We start from the raw sequence: 27668 nt of genomic DNA on the forward strand, positions 1-27668 counted from the left end.
TGTCGGATAGGAGCATTTTCTGTAACGCGAACTAAGAATACATTGAACGGAATTTATGTTCAATGGCAAAGTTTGTTATTAGAGATATTCAACATATCCATAATGTGTAATTCAGCAATTTCAGCCTGCACCAAAATGTCTCACTGATACTTGTCCTAAATATGTATGCTTTGTGCAAAAAATATACAATCACTGTATTTTGATGACGTTTATATAAGTGTTTTTATTTACTTTTGAAAACTGATATTCACTGAGGCCAACAGTCAATGAAATCATGTATTTACCACAACAAAAAACCGTAATAGTTTTATTCCATAAATAGTATTCCGAAAGACAGAAAAAATGTAATTAATGACAATTATTTACCAAAATAATAATTAACATTTTGAATATCACTTTTCTACAGTTGTTTTATTCAAAATTCAATTCATTTAGGAAACTAGCTACTTAAAAATAACAACATATGGAATAATAAAATATACATGTCTTAAAGCGTGGGAAATATATTCAATCAAATGTAAAAATACTCAATTAATTTATATTTTTAAAGATTAATTTCGTTTTATTCGTTTTGGATTCACTTAACACCCTAGCATTGTTCAGTCTTACCGTTTTTCAAATGAATATCAGGTATGTTCAAACCATAGTGTTTGAAATACAAATTTAAACATATTTTGTATATATGCCAACGGCCGAAGGGAATATCAGTTTTACAAAAGACAATTAAACCACACAGTTAACTCACTAAAAGACATTAATTGCTTAATTCTATGAATATTTCCGCGAGAAAACATGTTTTTATGACAACTATTTACAAAAACCAATTATGCATCAAACATTTTAACATAATTAAACAATCTAATAAAATACGGTGGGGAGAAGCTTGTTATGACTACAGAGGTCGAACCCTGAACAGTTGGGGCAAGAATGGATACATTAAAGCTTGATACAGCTCTGAATTTGGATTGTGATTTAATATTTGACACATCATAGGTTTCTGACACAGAATAAATGTAGTCAAAGAACTGAAAAATTTGAAATTGGACTTTTACTTATCATGGTCGAATATCCAAAGTCTAAATACAGCAAGAGTCAGCATATCATAGAACCACAATAATTTAATTTTGATGAAATTAAATAAAGTTGAATTTTGGACCTCAGTGTGGACCAATTTTATAACAGCGCCATAAATCTAAAATACAAGGTTAGATTCAGCATATCAAAGAACCCAACATATTCAACTTTTGTCGAAATCAAACAACTTGAAAACTGTGCCCAAAATCAAAAATCTAATTATATGCTTAGATTCAGCATATTAAAGAACCCCAAGAATTCAATTTTTCTAAAAGTCCAACAAAGATTAATTTTGGATACTGTGGACCTTCATGTCGACCAGTTTAAAAACCAGACCCAAAATCAAAAATCTAAATACACTGTAAGATTCAGCATATCAAAGAACAACATCATTCAATTTTTGATGAAATCAATTGAGTTTAATTGTTAACCCCAATTTGGACCAGCTATGAAAACAGGGTCCAAAATCAAAAATCTAAAACACTGTTGGAATGGGCATATCAAAGAACACCAATAATTCATTTTTTGATGAAATCAAACAACGTTTAATTTGGACCCAGATTTGGACCAACTTGAATGCTGTGCCCAAATTAAAAATCTAAGTACACGCTTAGATTCAGCATATCAAAGAATCCCAAGAATAAATTTTTTGATAAATCAAACAAAGTTTAATTTTGAACCCTTTGGACCTTAATGTGGACCAATTTGAAGACAGTCCCCAAAAATTAAAAATCTAAATACACGGTAAGATTCACCATATCAAAGAACACCATTAATTCAAAAGTTTAATTTTGGACCCCAATTTGGACTAATTTTGATAACAGGAACCAAAATCAAAAATATAACACACTGTTGAATTAGGCATATCAAAGAACACCAATAATTCAATTTTTGATAAAATCAAACAAAGTTTAATTTTGGACCCAGATTTGGATCAACTTGAATGCTGTGCCCAAAATAAAAACTCTAAGTACACGCTTAGATTCAGCATATCAAAGAACCCAAGAATTCATCTTTTTTTTTAAAATCAAACAGAGTTTTATTTTGGACCCTTTGGACCTTAATGTGGACCAATTTGACGACAGGTTCCAGAATAAAAAATCTAAATACATGGTTAGATTCATCATATCAAAGAACACCAACAATTCAACTTTTGATGAAATCAAACAAAGTTTAATTTTGGACCCTTTGGACCTTAATATAGATAAATTCAAAAACAGGGCCCGAAATCCAAATTCTAAATACCCAGTTAGATCCAGCATATTAAAAAACCCCAAGAATTCAAGACTTTGAATTAAACCCCATTGAAATTGGTCAAGAAATAAGCAATTTGTACAAAGTATTACAAAAGCATTGTTTTTGGACCATTTTTCCTAAACCGTTAGGGTCATAACCCCTAAAATCAATCCCAACTTTCCTTTTATGGATTAACAACCTGTGGCACAATTAAATAGCAATCCATAGACTTGTTCTCAAGTTATTGTCCGGAAACAAGAAAATCAAAGTATTTTGGACCAAATTCCTAAACGAATTGGGCCATGACCTCCAAAATCAATCCCATACTAAAGTTATTGTCTGTGAACCAAGTTTTTGTCTGCGAACCAGACAAATGCTTGTTTTTGGCCCCTAATTGCAAAACAGCTACGACAATAATTCCCAACCCTCCTATTGTGGTATGGAACCTTGCGCTAAAATTTTATAGAGATTCATACACTTATACTCAAGTTATTGTCTGCGAACCAAAATGAATTTGGACGACGACGCAGACATCGCCATAACATAAATACTAACGCAAAAATTTTGCGGTCGTATAAAAAGCATGCGACGTTTAGCGCGGTGAATATCACTTTTCCTAAGGTGAAAATGCTGTCACAGTTTATTCAAAATCAAATTCAAGTAGAAAAACCTATTAAAATAATACCAAAATAGAATAATGTTTATTTTATAATAATTTAATTTTGGATGTAACACGTCTTCTGATTGGCTGAAAGTGTTTTGTCTATCAGCTCATAGACATAATTTTGCCATGTGACCGCGACGTCATCAACGTTTTTATCATGATTTACTCCTTTTTAGAATTAAATTATAAGACATGACTTTAATATTTTTTCTGTCTACTCGAAATAACATAAAAAATGTGGTGCACACTTTTAAATAACCCGCTACGCGGGTTATTCAGTGTGCACCATATTTTTTATGTTATTTCTTCATAGACAGAAAAAATATTACAGTTATTCCTTAAATATACGTATTTATTGGACTGCAATATCAATGTATGTACCATGTTCATATTGCCTCCTTATGATATAATTCAAATTGCCTATTTAAATACAGAGTTAACGGCACTTTAACTTTGACAAATAATTTCAAACGTTTTGTTATATCGTTTTTATTCAGTCTAGTTTTTGTATACTCATTAATAACTGTGTATGTATCTTGCATTCATCGTCCTCGTAACGCTCATCACTCAACGTGCATTCATCGTCCGTGTAACGCTCATCACTCATTATGCGTAAATCTTCCGTGTAACGCTCCTCGTGAGTGCACCATTCACCGTGAATTCATCGTCCATTCACCATTCATTCTCCGTACGTGTATCGTTCATGTGGTCAGTTTGAATTTTAGTTGCTATCTAATCAACGTATATACACATTCCACTGGCGAAATAACACCAGAACGTTTAAACACAAGCAAAAGAGACACACTCGTGTGGAGGTCAATATGCAGTCTTATGGCTGGCAATCATAACATAATCTATATCAAGTTCTTAATCCTACTCATCTACACAAGTTTTGGATGAATCTTACAGATACTGACAAATATTTCGAATAAGGATGCGCCAAACGCTTCAGTAAAAATTAAAAAAGAATAAGATCTAATGGAACCTATGTGAAAACACTCTCTGTATACAACTTGATCAGCACAAACTGGGACGTCTATGTAGCTAGTCTCATCAAAATGTTGAGAAAAAAGGTCAATATGTAACAGAAGATGATTCAGAAACTCGTTTGCAATGAGTTTGAAATGGGGGAGCAGGGCTGTTTAAAGGTCAAACACACAAGTTGACTTCGAAACCTCATTCCCAGAGGTATGAAAATAGGTCCCTGTTTTCCGTTTTGGGGATACAACTTTCTCGCAAGGGGTGTCAGTTTGACTTTTCGGATGTATAAATACGTAGAGACGTCCTGAATGGAGACGTTAAATCAGAATAGACTATTTTCATATTACCGACTTTTGACTCCGGATTATATAATTTGTCGACTGGTTACCTTGGACATCATGGTACCAAGTCAGGTAAGAGCAAGCTAAAGAAGTAAAACCAAGCTTCCAATCGGTACAATTTTGGGGGAAAATTACCTGGTTAATATTTTTTTTTTCACTACAAAATCATCGGAAAACAGTAAACTTTCCCCTCAAATTACACCGATTATATGTTTGATTTTACTTATTTTGGCTGCTCTTACTTGACCGAGTACCATGATGTCCAAGGTAACCAGTCGACAAATTATATAATCCGGAGTCAAAAGTCGGTAATATGAAAATAGTCTATTGTGTATAAATGGAAAGTGTTGTGCTATTTGTACGTTTAATTTTCATTCATCATTGCAACACTTCTTTTAAGGGTCGATGGGTGGCAGATTGCAAGACAAAATATCTGCAACTATCCAATATACCTTCATTTTTCATTGGAAGTTCAAATTTCATGCCCTTCATCGCGGTCGATCAAATTTGCAGAACTCACTTATTAGATTAATTGTTAATTAGCTCTCGTCCAGAATATGCATAACATTTTTGCCACTGAACGTTTATCGAACAATCAATCGTCAATTAATCCATGCATATAGTGTAGTAGTAATAACAACACATTAACAGGACGCCTCAACTACAGATCTTGGATATGCGCGCATCGATATTGCTGGATACCGTTGTTCAGGTATTTAGTCTGATCATTAGTTACAATTTTCGCACGGGGATTCCTTAGGAAAACATATTTTCATCATTTTAGTAGGGGAGAGCAAGGTCGGCATCGAACCTGTCAGTGAGTTGGAAATTAGCTGACTTCATAATTTGATTGTTTCTTCTGAGACTGGAAAAAATTTCCATATCAAAATGTTGTATGATTTGTGGGACACATATCTACATACGTATAATCCAAGTGAATTTTTGTGGTATTGGTCATTTGTGCAGAGGGTAGGAGTTACCACATAATTGTTTCACGTAGAACAATCTGCAGTTGACTACTTTGTGAGATCTCCGATGGGACGGTAATAGTGAACAACCGAGATTTTGTGCCGTTTGTGTCTGTCTTTATTGTTCAAGAGTAGCGTTTTATTGTTTTTTTTTTTTTGTTTTTGGATTGGAGCCTTCGGGACAACAGGTAAATATATGGAGGTTCTTAACGAAAACCAAAAAAATACTTGGAAAAATTATCCATAAGTCAGAGCAGACACCAGTTCGAAAATCAGCTAGATCACTTTAGAACTGGTGAATGAGAGGTCACCATCTCCACCAAACCATAGGGGCTTATTTGTGGATGATCGTTATGGTGAACATGAATACTTAAGAGTAGCTAATTCCCCATTCTATCAGCAGGCCAGGTCCCGGCAGAGTAATGTAAAATATAAAAGCCCTAGGGATCCGGAAGGATTGTATTATTCTTCACGGTTACGAGTCGAACTCTGCAATTGACTCGGACGCATCTCAAACAGACAGGAGGCCACTCCTCTGGCCAAAAGTAAAAGTCCAGAAAAACTGGATGGTATTTACAATAGAATGATTGAATGCGTAAGTACAACTATGTACACTGGTTATCCTGCTGTCTAGTTGAGATGTGGCTGGGTCCAGGAGACAGTATTCACTCTGGCCCTGAAATCATTTAATGATCCGGACTCCAGTACAGATTCAGGAAGTTTATTCCATTCTCTGGTTGTTCTTGGGAAAAAGGAATGATAGTAGACGTCTCTATCCACTCTAGATTGTCTCAATTTGTGGTTGCCTCAGGTCCTACTATCACTTGATGTGAAATACTTGGTTGGATCAATGGCAATCATCTGATGTTGTGTCTTATCACACAGCACAAGACTCTGTTTCCAACGTCTGTGCTGTAGAGATTCCCACTGAAGTTGGTCCAGTAACTTTGTTACAGTTCTGGTAGCAACTACAGACAAAGCGAGCTGCTCGGCTATGTACTTGATCGATGTCGTGTATGATGGTGATTTGGTGCGGATCCTATAGTGGAGAATAAAATTGAAAATGAAAAAGGGGAATGTGTCAAAGAGACAACAACTCGACCAAAGAGCAGAAAACAGCTAAAGGCCACCAATGGGTCTTCAACAATGCGAGAGGAGGCGGGCTTTAGCTGGCCCCTAAAAAAACTGTATAATTGTTCAGAGAAAATGGACGTCACACTTAACTCAGAAACATATAAACGAACCAAAATTAAAAAAACATACAAGACTAACAAAGACCAGAAATTCCTGACTTGAGACAGACGCAAAAATGCGGCGGGGTTAAACATGTTTTGTGAGATCTCAACCCTTCCCCTATACCTTTAGCCAAAAAAGAATAAATAAACACACAGCAATACGCACAGTAAAACTCAATTTAAAAGAAGTCTGAGTCCGATGTTAGAATAGGTAACAGAAGAAACTAAGCAAAATGACAATAATCAACATAAATTAACAAAGGACTACTAGCAGTTACTGACATGCCAGCTCCAGACCTCAATTAAACTGATTGAAAGATTATGTCTTCATCATATGAAAATTAAGCACAATCCCTCCCGTTAGGGGTTTAGTATCATACCATCATAAGATATACGAGAAAAACATAACCCGTATCATGCCAACGACTGGTTTTTTAAAATAGATGTGTTTATTTCCGATGAAAAGACCATATGAGTGAATCGATATTAATTTTTAAAATGCCTTCTTTAATGACCTGACAAAAGTATCGTAACTATATCCCTTCTAAATACGTCTTTTTAAAGGTTTGGTTAGCGTTTGGGGTGAATGACGACATTTTTGTGCTTTGTATAGAATATTACCATAAAAGATGGGATGTGAAATACCAGAACATCTAAGATGTCTGCACGTTGATTTATATTTACGAATGATGTCTTTGTACCGATGATAAAATTAAGTAAATGTTTTGACATGTTTGTGAAATCGAAAACCCTGGTGTAGTAACTTTTCAGTATTGAATACAGGGATTTCATTCGTTAAAATCAAATAGAATGAATTTCATAACAACGTGGACATGGACACATGGTAATTAAATGTTATCGTGTGTATCACTGACTTCACGCAATTACAGTATGTCAGGGGCCTCTAAGTGGGGATATACATAATTACAATCTTTACACATGTCCATTAATAAAATAAAAGTTTTTGCATGAAAGTTTATAGGAATTTGTTTTGATTATATTTACATACTCACAAAAAAAAGTTTCTTTTGACAGATTGAGTATATTCAGAGTCGATACCACCAAGTAATCGAGAAAAAAAACGATATTTTTTTTTCTTGCACAAACGTTCTGTAGCTCGTACGAGTTTTCATACCAAGATTATTTTTGTTGGTAATAAGAACCCCGGACCTTCTTAAAAATCATTTTTGTCCTCTGGGCTGCATATTTATTTGCACGGAACAAATTTAAATTCCCATCGAAGAATCCAACAATCAGATTTTCGTGAACATTTAAATATCATTCTAACAAAATATAACTCATGAAAATATCAAGAAGCATATGAATCCAGTCTTGCAAAATTTACGTTGATTGGAGTCAGAGTAGCTTTTGTGGAAACATTGATAATTATTTTAGATTTTGTTATAACCTGAACACGTATAACAAAAATTACGGGATCTATATTATTTTTTTACTACAAATTAAGCAGGTAATTTCAATGAATTTGTCTTTTTTTTTTGTTATTTGAGGACGCATATTTGAGACAATTCTGCATACACGTTTATTTGCAATTTTATTCATGCTGATTTCAAAAGCCTCTTGCAAAGCCACCCCATCCCTTATTTTAACTGAATCAGGAATGGTCGCCCCCTAACAATTTGAAATTGTACTCACTTCTTTTTCGGTTTCTGTGTTTCAATATATATCCATAAATTTAATGATATGTTCACAATACATCTGTTTTGGAATAATAAATCATGTGCATAAGACTAAACTGGTGAACTGTAGCACGAGATAATGTACAGGTTAGTATGTCAACATAACAGTAACAGTGTAATAATAACCTTTAAAATGAGTGCACTCGTTTGATTATTCTAGTATAAAAGGTATTGTGAACATATTTAATTCATGGAAAGATACTGAAACACAAAATTAAAAAAATAAGTACAATTCTAAATTAAATCGCTGTGGTCTGTCCATTCGTTTTTCAAATCAACAGAACAGCTTCATTTAACAGGTCGGGCACATTTCCTTATACGGGCATGTATTATTTAGCATACTTATGCCCCCGTCAATGCATGCATTTGTGTTTGTTTACAAATAAATCGTTTTTTTTTATTTTGGTGATTGACCAATCCACTGAATTATTTGCAATGCATGATGGACTACTTGTCTATAACTGACACACTTCTTAATTTTTCACCTATTGCTATTTTCTCTCGATTACTTGTTGATATCACCTCTGAATATACTCATTCTTTCAAAAGAAACTTTTTCTGTGAGTATATAAATATATTCAAAACAACTTTCTATAAACTTCAATGCAAAAAAAAATATTTTATGAATGAACATGTGTAAAATAGTAATTATGTATATCCCTATTGAGAGGCCCCTGACATACTGTAATTGCGTGAAGTCTTTATTGTCGACAGCCAGTGACCGACACCATATCATTTAAATATTGTGTGTCTAGATATAAAAACACCATAAGATGGTGTGATAAGAGAACGTCACCATCTTAAAATAGGAAAATGAAAAATCATCTCTTTTATCGTAAATTTTGGTATTAAGCTTCCCGTTAAAGTTTTAGATATCAAGATCCAGGAAAGGGTAGTGTTCATTGTTAGTATTAGCTTTATTTAAAGTCAGTTCAGGTTCAGTTCTCTTTAGTGTACATACTGAAGTCATTATTGAGAGCCAATATATCATCCAAATATCTAAAAGTGTTATTAAATTTTTGTATCAGATGTTGTTTCGATTGGTCTTTGCTGATTTTAGTCATACATTTTAACTCATAACAGTACAGAAACAGGTCCGCAATAAGTGGTGCACAGTTAGTCCCCATTAGAATTCCGATAACATAACTTGACGATATACGGAATCTCCATAGCGAACAAAAATGTTATTTAGTAAAAATTCAAGCGCAGTTAGCGTATCAAATCACGTCTAATTGACATAGTTCTTTTGCTTGTTGTTACTAAACAAGTTGCTTTCTTTAAAAAGAAAAGCAATACGTGAACCCGAGATCGCTGACTGGTCACCAAATATTTATTGCTGAATTTATTTTTGCTTTTGATTTGAAATAAATAATTGTTAATAGGATGAGGTAATGAAAATATTAAAAGATCTTTATTGAAAATGTGCTATTGTGTGTAGATTCTTGCACAAGTCAATTAAAATCACTGTGGGATTTGAATTGTAAATAGAAAATTTGTATACAGCTACCATTTGAAATTACCTTTTAAGTCCTGACTATTTTATTTTTTGGGAGTGCACATCATTTTTACTCTGTGTTTTATGTACAAAGACCTGATCATATTGCAATTCTCAATTTCTGCTGACTGGATGCCTAAAGCCAATTGCACAGACCAATCAAGATATAGTTCAGCACTCAGTTTGCTTTATAATCTGGATGTGTTTATTTTATCTTTCATATCTTCATATTTTGTTTCCTGTATGCTTTAAATTATTCTTATACTCATTGAAGCTGTCTGTACTAATAGAAGAGGTAGTATAGAGAAATTGAAAGTCCAATTTCCATGTGAAGTGTTACTCTGTGACACAAATTATAAGAAGATTTCGTATTTTGTTCTTGATAGTAACACACCAACTTCATTATGACCTTTTATATACTGAAAATTATTTTGGTTGGACAAAACATTTCAAGTTTTAAGTATTTCCTGAAGTAACTTAAATCAATTAAAAAATTCGACAGGGAAACTTAGTTTTGTTTTCATAAGTCTTATGAATACCTGAACAAGCACTCAAAAGAACCAATTTATATAAAAAGTTTATATTTGGTGAAAATCAATAAACTCATCATGGACACGTGGTAAGGATTAAAGTACTACAAAAGACTCATCAATGATGCTCGAATCAAAAAAGAAAAAAAAGGCCAAATATAGAACAAAGTTTAGGAGCATTGATGACCCAAAACCGCCAACATCAAGTGGTTTGACTCCTGATACGTTGCCATTCAATCCAGAATTTGTCAACGCAAACCGATATTGTTGTCTGCAGTTAAACCAGATTTTAAATCCGATTTTGTTGTGTCGTTTGAACAGGGTGTAATAATGATAGTAATGACCAGTAATATTATGTAAATAAACAGCAAGACGTTTGTAGGGTAGCTGCATACAATTTTCTAAATCGCGCAATCATTGCAAAGATTAAGATGCTATAAGGTTGAACTATAAAACAAAAAAAAAAGAATTAACATTTAGTTTACATACATTCCTAGCTGTTAATAAATCTTTTCCAGAAATTTAAAATATACTATCAATAAACACAAACGTCAAGTATTTATTAATGGACATTTTTTTATCAAAACAATCTCTTCTTCAAGTCTAACTTTCTATTTTCTAGAGACTTATAATTAATACCATACGTAAACGGTATAAAATTACTAACGTATACGTAGTATACGGGATTATTGTAAAATATTAATTACGTTTTTTGTGAAATGCAAGGATTCAAAATTCTTGTGAATTATTACCATGCAACTACTTTTTTCATTCCCTACAGTTTAAACATTAGATAATAATTTATTTGTTTTCATTCCTGATAATTGGTACTCGTCTGTTGCATATGATTTTCATAAATGTATTTTACTCTTAAAACCCGCGGGATGATAATGTAACAATATTAATTATATTCTATTCGGTGCTTTGCTTTCAGAGGTGGATTTAGGGGAGGCCCAGGGTGCCCGGGTCCCTCCTTTTACGGGAAAAATTTGTTTGATTATATAGGGAATCACTGAAGCATGACTGAACCGGACCTCTTACGCAGTCAGTGGGCCGCCTTATGAAAATTTCTGGATCCGCCACTGGCTTTTGCGCCAATTGGCATTTCATTTGCACCAAAAAACCATCTTCCATTTGCGCCAATAATAGTGGCTGCTAGCTTGAGCCTGGTAAAAAAATGCTTTATTCAAAAAAGACTTTTAACAATAACTTTAAAACACAGTTTTTGTATGCATAGTGAAACTTATATATAATAGCCAAGGAAACATTTTTAAAGTTATTTGTAGATTCCATTCCTGAAAGAAAGAGAGAAATCTTTGTTCAAAATATCTATTAATAAAAGTATTGTACGTGTTTGCCCCAAACAATTCTTCTAAATTTTGCAAAAATGTATTTGTACATATTGGGATAGATAATATAAGTATTATTCTATGTTTAACATGTTTAATTTGGAAAATAAATTTTGACTTACATATTGTGCAAGCAATTATATTATATCGTATTTCTATTAATGATAAATTTAGTTTCAGTTTAATCTTTAATAATTTTATTGAATATATATTTGGACAGAATATCGTTTTGTTTAATTATTTTTCTGTTTTTCGACCTTAGATAAAAAATTTAACAGTAATATCGTTTTGTTCATTTTCTTCTTGCTTTCCAACATTTGCTCAGACTATGATGGAATTACAAATATGACTTGTTAAACGTTCAGAAATAATCAGTTTATTCTGGGACATAATTTAATGTCAGTATATTATTCCCATGTGTATTGTCACAATGTACAATAACACGTTGTATTAAGTACTACACAAACAACGTACAGGGACCGTCTCAAAACATAAATTATATAATTGCGATATCATTATACTTTCAAATAAAAACGCATATGTTCTGTCAAAAGCAAATAGGTTGGAATATATAAATGGGTTTCTTACTGCAATCTTTTCTTTATATTTTTACTTTCCGATCTACAAATGAACTTTTGTTTGTCGAAATATTAAAACAATGTCACGTGGTAACATATCAATAGAGGGACCGTATCAATTACATAGATAACTACCAGTATAAATGATCGAAAATTTCGAGACGTTCCGAGAATCTTGTTTCCGAGGATATCGAATGGCCCATAGAAGCTTCCAAAACTCACCAATATGTAAGCGTGAACCCCTCGGGGGGTTCACGCAAAAATGACTTAAAAGAGATTGAACATATATATTCGCATTCTGTCTTATTAAATGCCCATTTGATTAGGTATGTGACTTTTTTCTTAATGAGATTATGAAGCAAAGTGGTATATAGCGTAGAAAAATCAAACCTTTGAACAGATTCGAAATCACCAATATGTGCATGCAATTTATCAAGTACATCCAACGATTTTTGATACTCCAAAAGTAATCAATTTCACTATTTTCATAGGCCTTATTTGAACAAATTATTACCAGGTTTTTTATTGTACTAGTAATTAGAATTGACAATTTAGTAGTGGAACAATGGTTTGAAGACAAAATAAATCTATATTTGTAAGGTGTTTTGTGCAGCTTCGGAAGCCAGTACATAGTTTGAACTTTCATATTATTCGGTTCTGCTTGTTGTGAGGTAGCTAAAGGTTTATGTTTGTTACAGATGTCATTTTCCGAAAACGGAGTCAGTTGGAATGTTGGTGAATTCGTGATTTCCTTTTGCAGAACCTCAATGTAAAATTTACGTCAAACAATAATGATATTATTGGCAGCCATATTCTAGAGTAGGTCTTACTAAGGTGGAGTATGCTGTGGCTTTTGTTGCTGGAGTACACCTACCCAGATTTCTCCACAAGAACCCGAGTATCTTGGAGGCTTTCCCTATGGTCTGGTTGATGTGGTTTGTCTAGGTGAGATCTTTGCTGATGGTGAGCCCAAGATATTTCCCACTGTCTACTGTTTCTAGTGTATGTCCATGAAGTGAGTAGGACGTCTGGTGTTGTTGCCGTCGTCCTGAAACACTGCTGACTGTACATTTTTCTGGATGGGAACACATTTGCCACTCCCTTTTCCACACTTTCAACGACGCGAGATCTATCTGCAGCAAATCTGAATCTTCTGTTTTCCTGATGCGTCGGAAGAGGAGACAGTCATCAACAAACACTCCAGCGCTTGATGTTGTTGCTTCTGGTCGTTGATGTAGGCCAGAAAGAGTAAAGGACCCATCACAGTGCCCTGGGGTACTCCGGATACCACGTCAAGAGGGTCAGACTTATGATTTTCAAGGATCACAGACTGTGTTGTATTGGACAGGAACTGTCTAACTCATTCGATTTTGATATCTCTTACCCCGTAGTAGTCCATTTTGTGAAGCAGTCTGGCATTTGGTACCTTATCAAAGGCCTTGGCGAAGTCTAACAAGATGATGTCTGCCTGGTCGTTGTCCTCTATGTTCTTAGCTATTTCATGTATTGTTATTAGCAGCTTGGACTCACTTGATCGTTTGGTTCTAAACCCATGTTGCTCATCGCACAGTATGGTGTTTCTGTCAAAGTGATCCATAGTATATAGTACTGTGGACTATGTGCTCTAGTAGCTTACATGTAATTGATGTCAGGGTCACTGGACGATAGTTTGCTGCCGAGTGTTTTTCACCTTTCTAAAAGACTGGGCTGATGTTGGCTGTCCTCAAATCTTCTGATACTGATTCCTGATCCATTGATAGTTGGTACAGTCAACAGATGAAGGCTGGTATGTCATATTGGCCAATTGCCTTAAAAGGTCCTAGTCCTCTAAGAAGTTTAGTGACACCGTTCTGGCTTATTTTATTGGTCTCATGGTTGGGTATGGGCTTGGCCCTTTATCTGGCATGTTGTTAAGGGTTTCCTGAGAATGTACTGAATGGATTTGGTTGTTAAGGATAGCAGCTTTTGTTGGTGTGTCGCTGGGGAGGTATCCATTGTTTTCAGAGTTGTTATACCTGAAGATTCCTGCTTCTTGCTCTTTATGTATGATCAAAATCTTTGTACGATAGCCCGTCTTCCAGTGCTGGAAAGGAGAGAAGAGTGTTCTTTAAGGGAACGTCCGGATTTTCTGGTGCATAGACTGCACCGGAATGATTGTATATCGAAGTTACGAAACCAAATCTACAAGAAATCAATTTTATCAGTACCATTGGGACAGTCACATGGATGTTTCACAACACGAAAGGAGGAATTAAGTAAACAGGGACCAATAGAGAGGGGAAACGTCTAGACCAAAACCTAACGCCTATAAAACCTACATTAAACCTGCCTATAAACAAGTTTTCTGTGCCAGGTTTCCCAGATACGCAAACATTATTAGATTGTTTATTCTGTAGTGCAGGGATCGGTTGTGATGATGCCTAGATGACAAGGCTAGCTAATACTATGCTCTCCTGGTATTTGGAGACTTAATACAGAAACTGGAAAAGCGATTTCGTTTTAAAGATATACCAACGACCCCTAGCCGCAGTTCAATAATAATAGTCAGTCCCAAAAAGAAAACTAGTAGTACTGGGCCGATAGGGTCCTCTCATTAACCACCACGGCTTTTCATGACCTATCAGAAGATCATCTGTTTCAGCAGGTAGTAATGAGGCTGTGCCAGGGGTCATCGAGAAGGAAGCGGGTAGTCATGCCTTCTACACAAAACCGAAGACTATAGACAATGCTATTGATCTCAAAAGGTAGCACTAACATAACGACCAAGCTATTCACAGGTAGCGTAAAATCCAGACATGCAGTGCTTGCGTTCTGACCTGGAGGACTTAGAAACCCAAATGTGATTTGGCAAATAAGGAAAGACTTGATAAAACATCTCCAGACACTGAGCGTTCTGTCACTGAGATTCTTTTAGCAAGTGAATTAAACGCATGGTGTCCCGATTTAAATCCATTTTCGATTGCCAGTCTTGAATAGCTCTTATTATTTTCTTCCTACATCGTGTCTGACTTTCAACTTGTGAAAAACTATGCACCCAGTTCATGTACTAATTTTTAACATCATTATTTTGTCTTTTAAACTCTTTTGAAGTCTTTCTATCTTGAATTGACTCGGGACTCAAAGAACTTAAAAAAATGGTCAAAGAAATTCTGTCACAGAACGTTCAGTGCTTAGATATGATTTATATAGTCCACCCTATCACATTGCAAGCACTAAATATCTGGTTTATCACTCTTCCCGTAAATAGGTTGATGAATTGGTTAGGAAACAATATTAATTATTGATAAAACATAATAATATGTTCGTTGCCTTTGATGTTTCCAAATATTGCTTTTAATGCTGGGATCGGTGCAGTTTTCCTTTGTATTATCACACACGTAATTGTAGAATAAACATGTAACTACCATTTTCTTTTTTCAATAGATTTACTGTTAAATTCAAAATTTGAATTATTGGATATCCGTGTAAAGGATTAACAATAAAATAAACAATTTATGCATTTTAACAATAAAGATTCAAATAACAACATTTCTACATTCACTAAACACGAATCGAAATAATACCCGCTGTTTCAATAGCAATTCGTGTACCGGTTTCGTTTCTTTTTTCAATTAGTGTCACTAATATTGACACGTTGAAAGATTATTTTTGTTGTTTAACTATATGCGATCAATATATTGCACATCTGCTTTAGTTTACAATATATGATCTGTACAGAAATCAGATCTCAGGATTTTCTGATTTATCAATTTGTTTAATTTGCCGCTATCTACATCTATTGTCGAAATCAATTTCGCTAATTCGTTTGTTTATCATCGGACAAGATGGTGTCCTTTAATGTTGATGAATTACTGTTGTTTTGTTTATCTTTAAAAAAAGAATATCGATCTTTCTCTGGATTTTACCTTGGCTCTTATGAGCTCAGTTTCATTCAGCACTTAAAGAATCGCAGTATGATGGAGTATTTGCCAATGGAATCAATCATTCTTTCGGAATTCATTGTAATCATTTTGTGAGGACGTTAAGAACTTATAACAGGTTTTAAATTTTAATGAGATATAACAATGAAACCAATAACGGAAATCAGTTTTCTTCCATCTATTTCAATGGCAAAATATCCAATGAAAGATTCAAAATTTAATTATTTTATATTTTATAGAATGTAACATTGAATAAAAAGAAACACGAATTATACAACAATATGAGACAGCGACCCAGAGGTCTGCCATCAACAATAAACAAAAGCTCATAACCTTAGAAACCTGAAGGTGAACTGGCATATAAATGAATAGAATATGTGATTGATTGAATGTTGTTTGCTTAACGTCGAGTGGCAAATGTATTTTCATGACGAAAACATGTTAACAATAATTCAATTGGTAAGTTCTGCAAAGTGTGTCGCGACCAAGATGAGGGGCGTATTTCGATTTTAACTTGAAAATGAGGGGATTGATAGCGAATATATTGCCTTGCAAAAGATCACGTAGGCATCTCTCAAGAGTTTTTCCAAATGTTTTTAAACGTAAATATAGCGCGCCATTCTTCCTACACGATGCACAGAATTTTACGTCCGTATTCAGACCAAATGTGGGTACGTATTTATACATCCTTCACTGTCAAATGTGCAAAGTCCATGGGTGGCAATTCTTCTATACCCGAGTCAACCTGTGGGGTGGCAAGCGATGTACTTTTAATGAGTTTATTAAGTAGTTTTAAAGACTGAACCTCGTACATTTTATTTCGTTAGTGGAATAATGAAAGTTTGACACGGAATTTTACGTCCGTATTCAGACCGAACGTGGTTGCGTATTTATACATCCTGCAAAACCAAACGTTCAAAGTCTATGGGTGACAATACTTCTTATACCCGTGTCAACCCGTTGGGTGACATGAGGTTAATAGTCAGTTTAAAAGACTTTATCTCGTATATTTTATCTCGTTAGTGGAATAATTAAAGTTGCAGAGATGAACCCAAAAAATTAACTCGAGCAATGTTAGTATTACAGACGAACAATCCACTGGCAAGCAAATACTTGATAAAACGACATCAAAGAATGCTCACAGTTTCATTTCGTTTTATTCTTTAGTATTGTCTTACATGTACCTTTCTTGTCCTTAAATACAATGTTAACAGATTGTTAAAAGAAAAAGGGTTGTCGACTCGTTCAATAATGACTCAAGACCTTAAATTTTAGTCTATGACACATAAATTATCTAAACAAATATGCATGTTGGTCAGAAAATAAATAGTCCATGTCTAGTTGTTAACACATTAGTAAATTATTTGTTAATTGGTTTGAAGACAATACAAAAAGATTCCCACAATGACTTTGAATCTTTGCAACTTCATTCATGATGTTAGTCCTCACATCCTTTGTCATAATTTATTGCAATCACCGTGTATATCTAGCTGTCCGTCCGTCCGTTCGTTCTACCAACAAATACTTTCGTCGGACTTCTCAGAAACTACTGATCAGAACGACTTCATATTTGGTCAGCCGCTTGACGGTGATGAGTTGCACATGTATCGTTTGATCACTTTTTCGGTTCTGTTAGATACTTACTTCTTTGAAAGTTTTTAATATGTTAAATAAATTATTTAAAAATTTAAGATTTTCCATCACACTTTTCTAAGCAACTCCTACAGATTTACTTCATATTTGGTCAGTAGCTCAACAGTGATGAGTAGTAGGGTGTGTGTGTTATTCTATCTTTCAGACACCTATTTCCTGGTTTTCAGATACTTTGAATTACGACTGTGGTATGTTTAGCACGACAACGTGTGCATTTTTGTTGATTTTAAGATTTCCTTATTCAAAAGTTTCCTTTTTAGAGTATATAAAATACTAAGTATCATTGTGTTCATAATATTATTTAGCATCATATTATACATAAGCATGTATGTACATGTACTTAAATTTCTGATAAATATAGATTTTATTATGCATCGAATGTGATAAGATATTTAAATTTTCAAATTTAATCAAACTCGAGGCTCGCCGAGTGTGTAAAATATTAAAAATCTAACTTTCCAAAGTGGGGAAATATCGTATTGTACGATATTTGGTGGAAATCTGTTTCTTATTTTTAATAATAATTCAAAAATGCTATTTGACTTGCTTTTTGGACCGCGGTTCCTTTCAATTCAAAGTAAATCTGGAACTAATAATTGACCACCGCAGTGGGATATGTGTTTGTTGTTGGTGCAGATATCAACCATTTCATTTTGTTAATAAATATTGCTTGTTCTGTTTTATATGTATGTGGCAAACAACCATTATGGCAAAATCACGATAAACACAATTTCAGACAACATTATAATAAATCGTACAGGATTTATAGTCTAGTAAAACCCGAAATAGGTAAATTGCGTCAACACACACGTTGACAACGAGAATAAACAGTTAACAGTTATTCCCAAGAATAATACAAAATACTTTCTATTTATATAATAATACCTACAAGAGTTATTATCAAGACAATAATGACTACTTAATTAGACAAGAATTAATGTATTTCCGTTTTTCTGTAATACATGCCAATTTCCTTTCATTTGGCATTTCCTTTAATTCAAATGTCCCATGCATTGTACAAAAGAATATTGCTTTGATGGTTGAAAAATGTCCTCAACTTGAGGATTACAATAAAGATAAATAGAAGTTTGTTAACAAGATTATATATCGTGGATCAGAAATGTAAAGAGGGAACATCGGTAATATATTTGTCTGAAGAAGTCTGCGGCAATGATAGATTGGTTTATAGAGATCAATACAGAGATTAATTGATTATTGTTTGCCTAGCGTCCCGTCGTTTCGTGCATATTGCAATTAAAAAGGTTAATTCTGCAAATTGGAACGATCGGGATAAAATCCTAAATTTTGATTTTTCCATTGAAGAACGGTAATTGTATACAGGGATAGAATAGAGAGGTCCAGGTTACCATATTTATATTCGGATTTCTATAGTCAGACACAAACATTGGTGTTGAGAAAGTAGAGCAATTGCAAATAGAAGCAGCTATAGTTTTTGAGTCCTGGAATATATCGGTTTGATGAGTAATGTTTCGATGACTTGGAAACTTATTTAATATATAAGATATACATTAATATAAAGCAACAATTTATCTCGTCAGTGGTCTTTAAAAATATGCAAATATCGTTTTCTTCCTTTATACGATTATTCGCTGACCAATGATCTTTACTGGGTTTAAATTCCTCTACCACGTGGTGACAAAATTAACAGTTCCTGGTATTATCTTGTTAAGAATAGAAAAAAAAATTACATACAACTTTCGCCATCGCTTATTTCTGACAACAGACTTGGCCGCCGATAATACAGTGTAGGAAGGCATGAATTCGTATCATCAGTTTTTTTTTAATTTTTGATTCGTCATTGTGTGTTTCTGTTTTACTTGTATTTGTATTTGTGTTTTTGCTATGATCTATTATGCCCGTATCATAGATTTGAGGGCTTTCTCTGCATATACTGATATTTATTTTAGGTTCTTAGACTATTGTCATGTATGTTTTGATTTTCTTCTGATAGTGATTAAAAAGTGGGATTGAAAAACATTAAAACCCACCAATGTAATTCCTTTTACATGTGTATGTGCTATGCCAAAGTCTTGAGCCACGTACGTGTTTGTTTCCTGTCATATCTTTATTTCTTTTTTCATTTAAGGAATTCGGTATTTATGTCAAAGGTGTGATGTTTCTGTTTTTAATCAAGTTTTCTAGACTCTTGGCGATTTTGAGAGCTTGACATATTGCTCTCTTTTTCATGAACACTTGTCTATTGTTAAAACCCGTATGTTCATCTTTAAGTTTCTTTTGGCATTTTTTTTTGACAGCCGTCTCTTTAACGTGTACCCTAAATATTCATATAATGATATATGATAACACTTTCGATTGTAAATCAGACTAGCCTTATATACAATAGGTCGAACGACAAATTTTACAAATTATCAGTGGTCTGTCATATACATAGTATATAGTACAACAGTTTACAACAATGCAGGACTAACTGTGATTATGTAATCTCCGTGGAAAACAGAACATCTGTAGTGTATTCCTAAGTGGAAATAGCAAAGCTTTTAACAAAAACCTGAGATGAGAGTATAACAACAGACACAAAGTGTACTTCCGTCTGTGTACACGCCAGTAATAACACAACAATCGTCATCTGCAATTATTTCAGTGTTTATAAAAATTAGATATGTGGTATGATTGTCAATGAGACAACTCACCACCAGAGACCAAATGACTTAGATATAAACAACTTTAGGTCCCGTACGGCCTTAAATAATGAGCAAAACCCCATATATATGTCTGGCATACCTACCAATATTTCTTTCGTGTGGCAGTGAGAATAATGGGAATAATGAGGCTGGTTAACATTTTTTCCTTTTGTCTGTAACCTTGTGAACTGCCCTTTAACAGTCTGTAGGTCTCGTCCTGACATCCATGTACTATATATATGTTGTTAAACATTCGTCCATTTTACATTTTAAATTATCTGAAATGTGAGCATGTTTTAGTTTGTCATAATTTAATAACTTAAACGGACAGTATCATTTTAACTCTTAAGGTATATAAGTTACTAGTATTGAAATATATCCGTAGTCCTAGAGTCAATGAATTGTATGTATAATTCGTTGCTAAATCGGAAAATAGTTCATCCAGATATAGTTAGTGTTCGTTGCTATATTGAAAGTATAATTACGTTGAAAAAATTCCAATTGAATTTGGACAATAAATTCTGATGGCCAATGTGTATGCCTACTGCAAGTTAAGGACCTCTTACACCACAGTAGTAAATTGACTTGGATTCGTGTTAAGCAGTGATACATCAAAATTTACCCGGTAAACCCTTCCCTTTTATATTCTCTTGGCCATTTTTTTCTTTAGATCCGTTAAATATGTTAAAGTAACTCTTGTCCTAATTTTTTTTCCCTCTAGACCTGATATTTAATAAATATCCAATTAAATTATCGTCGCCATTTAAAAATTGTACTTACATGCTGAATGATTGCAAAAAAAAACAACATATAGAACGGAGAACACACAGACTTCATCTGACCTATAGCTTGATAAACGAGACTGGAAAGACTTTATTTTCACCTCTTTGTGATTAATGAGCAAAGATACAAAACATAACGTTGTAACGGTGAAACGATATAGCCAGTACCACTAATTCGATCTGACCAAATAGTGTCCATATAACGATGATTAATGACCAATGTATCGATTGTAAGGATCTTTTGGTATTGTCTTCAGTCAAATATTACATTTCTCAATTACGATCAGACCTTTCATGACCTACTACTTGATAGCATGATGTTTGTATACAGATGTGGACGGATTTACAAAAACACTCAACTATTTCAACAACAAATTGATTTCTCCATTCGTTGGTATAATTGACCATTAAAATAAGTTAACGTATGGAAAAAAATCTATTTCTTTTCATTCAGGACTGTAACAGGCTTAATTGAAAGGTCATTTGCCAGCTGTTTTCGCATTGCTTTGTCCAAGTCATTGATTGTCCCATCTAGGATGACAGTGCTAATTAGATTGCTGCAGATACTGTGTACTGCAACAGGTGTTCTTCTATGATAGTTAAACAACATACTCATATACATGTAAATAGTCTTTATAATCGTATTTTTTTAGATGTGGAACTCGAGTTCAATCATGGAAGTTTTGCTTACATTGAATTATTGTAAGAATGTAGAACAACAACAATATAGTTGATATATATTCCTGTATACCATTTAATGGTGCCTTACATGTGTGAGATATATGTCTATCAGACAGAAACACTGCAATTTATAAACCAATAAAAGACTTCCATAGGTAAACATGTTAAGAGGTCTTCAACAATAGAAGAGTGTACATGTTTATATCATATATCAATCTCTAAATCCACGCACGTATAGACAACTTTTGAATAAATCAAACAAAAATGGGAAGACGGAAAATTATGTAACTACATGTAGTCATGACACAAAAGCCAAACCCGTAGATGACAAAGCTTTTAGTGTTGTCCTTCTAGAAGTCATGTACGTAGCAATTCAATCACGGAACAAAACCTCACATCTAACAGCAAATTCAAGAGTCCTTTGTTTTACCGGCTGAGACTACCGATCTATCTTTATGATAACCCTGGGATCCGTTATGAATAGGATCATAAAAAAGTTACCACTAGACTTAACAGCCCATTTTTCAAAGAAAATTGCTAGCTTAAGGATCAAGACATACAATGTATGTCATATGATGTATGATTGTTAATCTTTTAAGTCCAGTGATGCTGTTAATTCTTTAGTTAATTCAAGTCTAACACCAAAGTCATGACAGGAGGTTTTGCCTCGTTTCAACATTAACTTAATCGATGAAGTCTGAATCAGTATCTTAAACTTTTAAATTATTTATTTTCCAACTTGCAACACACTACATTCAAACTTTTTACTTCTCACTATTCGTTAACTTTGTCAAGGCTTATCAGAGATTATTTACTAGAAAAAACCTGTAATGGTGTTTTGTCTTCTTTGTATTAGTATTATTAATAATTTGTGATACGCCTTTTGAAACCAGTCTAAATAGAGTAACTACATGATGAAAAAGAAAAATCCCTTAAATATTTCATTTTCTAACAATGGAATTGCTACTACCAACATTTATTACAATCAACAACATGAAGACATATCAAAGGGAAAGTCCTTGGGAACCTAGTATGTTGAATATACTCATCTTACACATTCATTGAAACAATTGCAGCTAATGTGATTTTAAATAATCATATAAAACCTGGATTGTTAATTTTCTCAATGCATATCTATTACTATCAACATTTAATGTTCACGCGAAACTGGACATGAGAATCATAATTTTTTTAGGAAACTAAATTTAACCCAACAAATTGTTTAGAGTAACATTTAACAATTCAATATCGATTCCGTTGAGGAATGTACAGAATATGAGATCAAATTGAAAGGTTGATTGTTGGTGTTTATTGCTACTGTCAGTTATATCATGGTTTTATCATGATGACCAGTTTTTTCCTGTAGAGGAAACTGGAGAGAACCACCAACATTCGGCTGGAATACTGGCGATCATAGTCATTTAAGATTGGAATTGAACGCATCTTTCCACGAGTGGGATTTGAACTCACAAGTTCAGTAGTATCACTGTAGATAAACAATTACACCACTCAACCACCGAGGCCGAATGGATACATATAGAGAAAGTCAAAATGTATATACTTCATCTGAATGGGATACATAAACCCAAATAAGTTGCTAATTTCTGTGTCATTTGGTCTCTTGTTGATAGTTTTCTCATTGGCAATCATACCACATCTTCTTATTTCTATATACAATATACGTTAGACAAATGTACTATATTTATAACTGTAATCAATGCATCTACATGCATTAGGCTTAAAAGAATGACAAGACTTTTGCAACATTTTTGTTCCTTTATTCATATTACCATCAAAAGAAAATTGAGAAATATCATTTCATTTTTATCAATATCATGCAAGTTGGATTGTACGTATACAATGTGATAAGATAAAAGCTGTTATAAAGTTTTTATTATTGTGAAAACAGAACTCAGTAGGAGTCTTATTCCTCTTTCCTATATAATGTTTTTTTTTAAAAGTTACTTCCGACAGCATCAGAATTAGGAAATGAAAATAACAGTCTATAAAAGTAAACTTGTTTATTGTTTTATCATTGGTTATCATTAACAACCCTAGGACAACAATTTTCTTTTGTAAATAAGTACACAGAAGAAAACTGTACTTCAACAGTCCATTGTTCGAGGCTATGACAGGTAGGAAACTCTAAGACGTGCAGATTGATAAATCATTAGATTTATCCAATACTCTAAATTCTAATAAAACACCTCATCATGATAGCGCAAAATGATATACCATCAATGATAATTGTAATACCAGTAATTATTTTTTGTATTTATTGTAAATCGTTAGTGATTTTTAAAAAACACGAATAAAAACATTGTGTTGGTACAGCTGTATGCGACCATAAATAAATAAAAATAAACACTCATGCATTTTTAAAACACTAACGAGACATGATAATGTCCCTTATCAATATCTGTCTCATACTGCCATCGATATCCAAAGGACGAATAATCCAAAGGGGATTAAGTACTTGTACTTACTGAACCAGTATCATGACAGAGTAAATCGTTTCTGCAGTTTGCGGTTTTTACTCTATATAAAGTTCAATCCTAGTGGAAAAGTAGAACACTTAACTGCTAACGTAAAAGTACAAAAGTGTGTACTTTTTGTTACTCATTGTAATGATACAAAAATGTTATTTAATAAACAAAAATAATTAAGTTACATTTCTTAGAATCATTTGAATCAATGGACTTTAGTATTCCATAAAGCAACAAGTTTTCGTCTCATCGAACCTTTGTTGACAGGCAATTGTTTGTACATAATGCAGGGATTTAATGTATCTGTTTTATTCTATATCAGTTTATTAAGGATAACTTATATTGGGAAAGATTTGAAAAATGCACATATACACCAAATCCGAGCCACCATCCCCCCCTCTCTCTCTCTCTCTCTCTCTCTCTCTCTCTCTCATGCAGGGATTTAATGTATCTGTTTTATTCTATATCAGTTTAAATGCATATATACACCAAATCCGAGCCACCATTCCCCCCTCTCTCTCTCTCTCTCTCTCTCTCTCTCTCTCTCTCTCTCTCTCTCTCTATCTCTTATTACAAGTAAGCCGATGTAGATTATTTTATTAAGACTTATGATTTGATCGTTTCATTGAGAATGTTAATGTTTTAATTAATCCCATTTATGTATACTATCATCATCAGAAGTAAAAAAAAAAAAAAATACAGGTCTTGTAAAAATCTTTGCCGTAACACTTGTTAATGCTTTAACATTGAAAACGCACAAATGGCGTAAAGCAGGATGTACATAGTGGTGTGGAACCTCCCTCCGTTCATCTTGAGATTCCTGCTTTTTCACTGACATGATCCCAGGAATAGATTACCTTTATCTTTACCAGGTAATATCTTTCCGAATTTTATGTCCTTAATGCTCTTCAACATCGTACTTTATTTTACCTTTTAGATTTGTTTTATTCTAACGTCACTGATGAGTCTTTTGTAGACGAAACGCACGTCTGGTGTACAAACTTAAGCCTGGTAGCTATGATGAGTTTATGTTTAGTTTGTTGTGTCTGTATCTTTAACATTTGAGATGACGTATACCTTCGTCATATCTTTTTATATTATTTATTACTGTATGTGCATGAACAATTTTCAACAGGGCATAAGCAAGCAACAATCAATGATCAAGTCTTCCGTTTTCGTTAACTCTCTGTGGCAAATTATTATCTTGAGTATCCTTAAATTAGTTAGTATTGGCGGAAAGAATTTAATGACATAAAGTTCAGACAAGCTCATTCATCGTACGTTTATTGCAGTAATCGTGTTAGTCGCTCAAGCTGCAGATCTCGGTGCACATGGCCTCTGGGTAGACTAATAACAATATGGTGTACCGGACTACCCCAAAAAAATCTGCAAATTTCAGTGCTAATAACTCTGGACAGACTACTAATAAGATAGTTTACTGGACAACACAAAAAAGCTGCAGTTCTCAGTGCTAATGAGCTCTTGACAGACTACTAATAAGATAGTTTACTGGTCTACCCCAAAAGCTGCAGATCTCAGTGCTAATGGATTCTGGATAGACTACTTACAAGATAGCATACTGAACTACCCAAAAACATCAGATCTCAATAAACATGGACATTATTATAAACTCTGGACGAACTAGTAACGAGATAGTGTACAGAACTACTTAAAAGGCTGCAGATATCAGTGCACATACCTAACTACTAAAAAAGGATATCAGATTCCATTCATGTAGTATCAAGAATCGTTTAAGGTTCCGTTTTATAAAAGCTTATTGATAGTCTAGCTTTTGTAGTTTTGAAATACACAATTTTCCACTTCTTACAGTACATATAACCTATTTAAGTGTAGGTTTCCATTTCTGTGCAATAAACCCTTAATTGTATACTAGTAATCAAGTGTTAAAAAGCGCCTCATTCAATACGTCCCACAATCCGACACCACTATGTAAAGTACACTTTTTTAAGGGAATGATCAAATAGGAAGTACACGTTGCTTCTTTTGCACCTAGATAGACGGGTTCAAAAGGAATAGGGAAGTCGAGTCCGTGTACTTCTTGCTGCCTTAACTATGAACGCAGATGTAATACAGTATAAATCGGCATTTAGTATTCCAGTAGAACCTGTTTTGAGCAAATGTTATGGATCTATTTCTATAGTAAAACAGTGTTGCAACAAAGTATCTTCAAGTTCAACAGAGACTGTGACTTATATCTAAATATTAAATAAGGATATGTGATATGAGACAACTACCCAAATGAGTCTGAAAACGTGGATGTAAGCAACTATTGGTCATCTTACGATCTTTAACAGTGAGCAAAACTCATACCGTATATTCAGAGAAAAAAGTGCGAAAATGACAAAATGTTGAACAATTCCACCGAGAAAACCAACGGCCACTTTTATGATAAAAGAACAAACGAAAGACAAATATAACACGCATCAAACAACGGCAACTACTTAATTACAAGCTCCTGACCTACATTTGTACCTAGGACAGGCATAAATATAATGTGGTTTTAATTTGTTTGTTAGCGTTCAACCCGCCCCCAACCTGAGACAGTGGTGTAACAGCACAATATATTGATTTGACTTGGTTGGTTGCTTAACGTCCAGTGGCAAATATTTCAGGAATGTTCAGGACGATAAGAACAACATTAGGCATTTTTTGGCAGTTCTTGCATTGAAGATTTAGTTCTTAAAACAAACACGTATTTATGATAGACTTTTATATTGTAAAAATCTGAGGAATGATAATTGATACGTTTTCAGCAATTTTTGATGTTCATATTCAAGGGGCCAAAAAGTTGTCCTCTTATATTAAATGGTAGAAGTTCTTGCGATTAAGAACGTTCAGAATTACGTCGGTTAATCCTCTAAGCTTGTATCGAGGTTCTTACATGTACTAATACATTTTATAGAACGGTTCTTTGATCCCAAAATTGTATTTAATATTTTTAAAACTAAATCTATAATTGCAATTTAGAGTCTATTTCTGCTTTAAAGTTCATTGATGGACACATATATATCTGAGCATTCATGCATTATTAACCTATTTTTTAATTATTTATGATCGCTAGCTGATGCTATTGTATAATAAAACTTGACGTTTTATTTAAAAGTGCAAATTTCTTTGCCAAATATGTTTTTTATTTGAAGAGAAATGTATGGTGTCCTAAATAAATTGGACTGGCATAAATGAATAAAAACAAATATGCATTATATTCGTTATTCAATAGAACTCCACATGTATTCCAATTAGAATAAAGCATGGATTTGATTATGATAATTATATTATAAAACACAAATTCAGAAACGGGATATAGAAATTAT

General features: G+C 33.6%; 1 long non-coding RNA gene across 1 annotated transcript in view; it reads right to left on the reverse strand.

The window, feature by feature from the left end:
- Window positions 1-12674: 12674 nt before the first annotated feature.
- The window catches only part of LOC127738281 (uncharacterized), a 31630-nt gene continuing 16636 nt past the window's right edge, over window positions 12675-27668 (reverse strand). The window contains exons 2-3 of the long non-coding RNA XR_007999982.1: window positions 20489-20662; window positions 12675-14231 (exon numbers count right to left, since the gene is read on the reverse strand). This is a non-coding gene — a long non-coding RNA (uncharacterized LOC127738281). The remainder of the gene's footprint in view (window positions 14232-20488; window positions 20663-27668) is intronic.

The sequence above is a fragment of the Mytilus californianus genome, unplaced genomic scaffold, assembly GCF_021869535.1.
Source record: "Mytilus californianus isolate M0D057914Y unplaced genomic scaffold, xbMytCali1.0.p SCAF_4, whole genome shotgun sequence".
NCBI classification, from domain to species: Eukaryota; Metazoa; Mollusca; class Bivalvia; order Mytilida; family Mytilidae; genus Mytilus; species Mytilus californianus.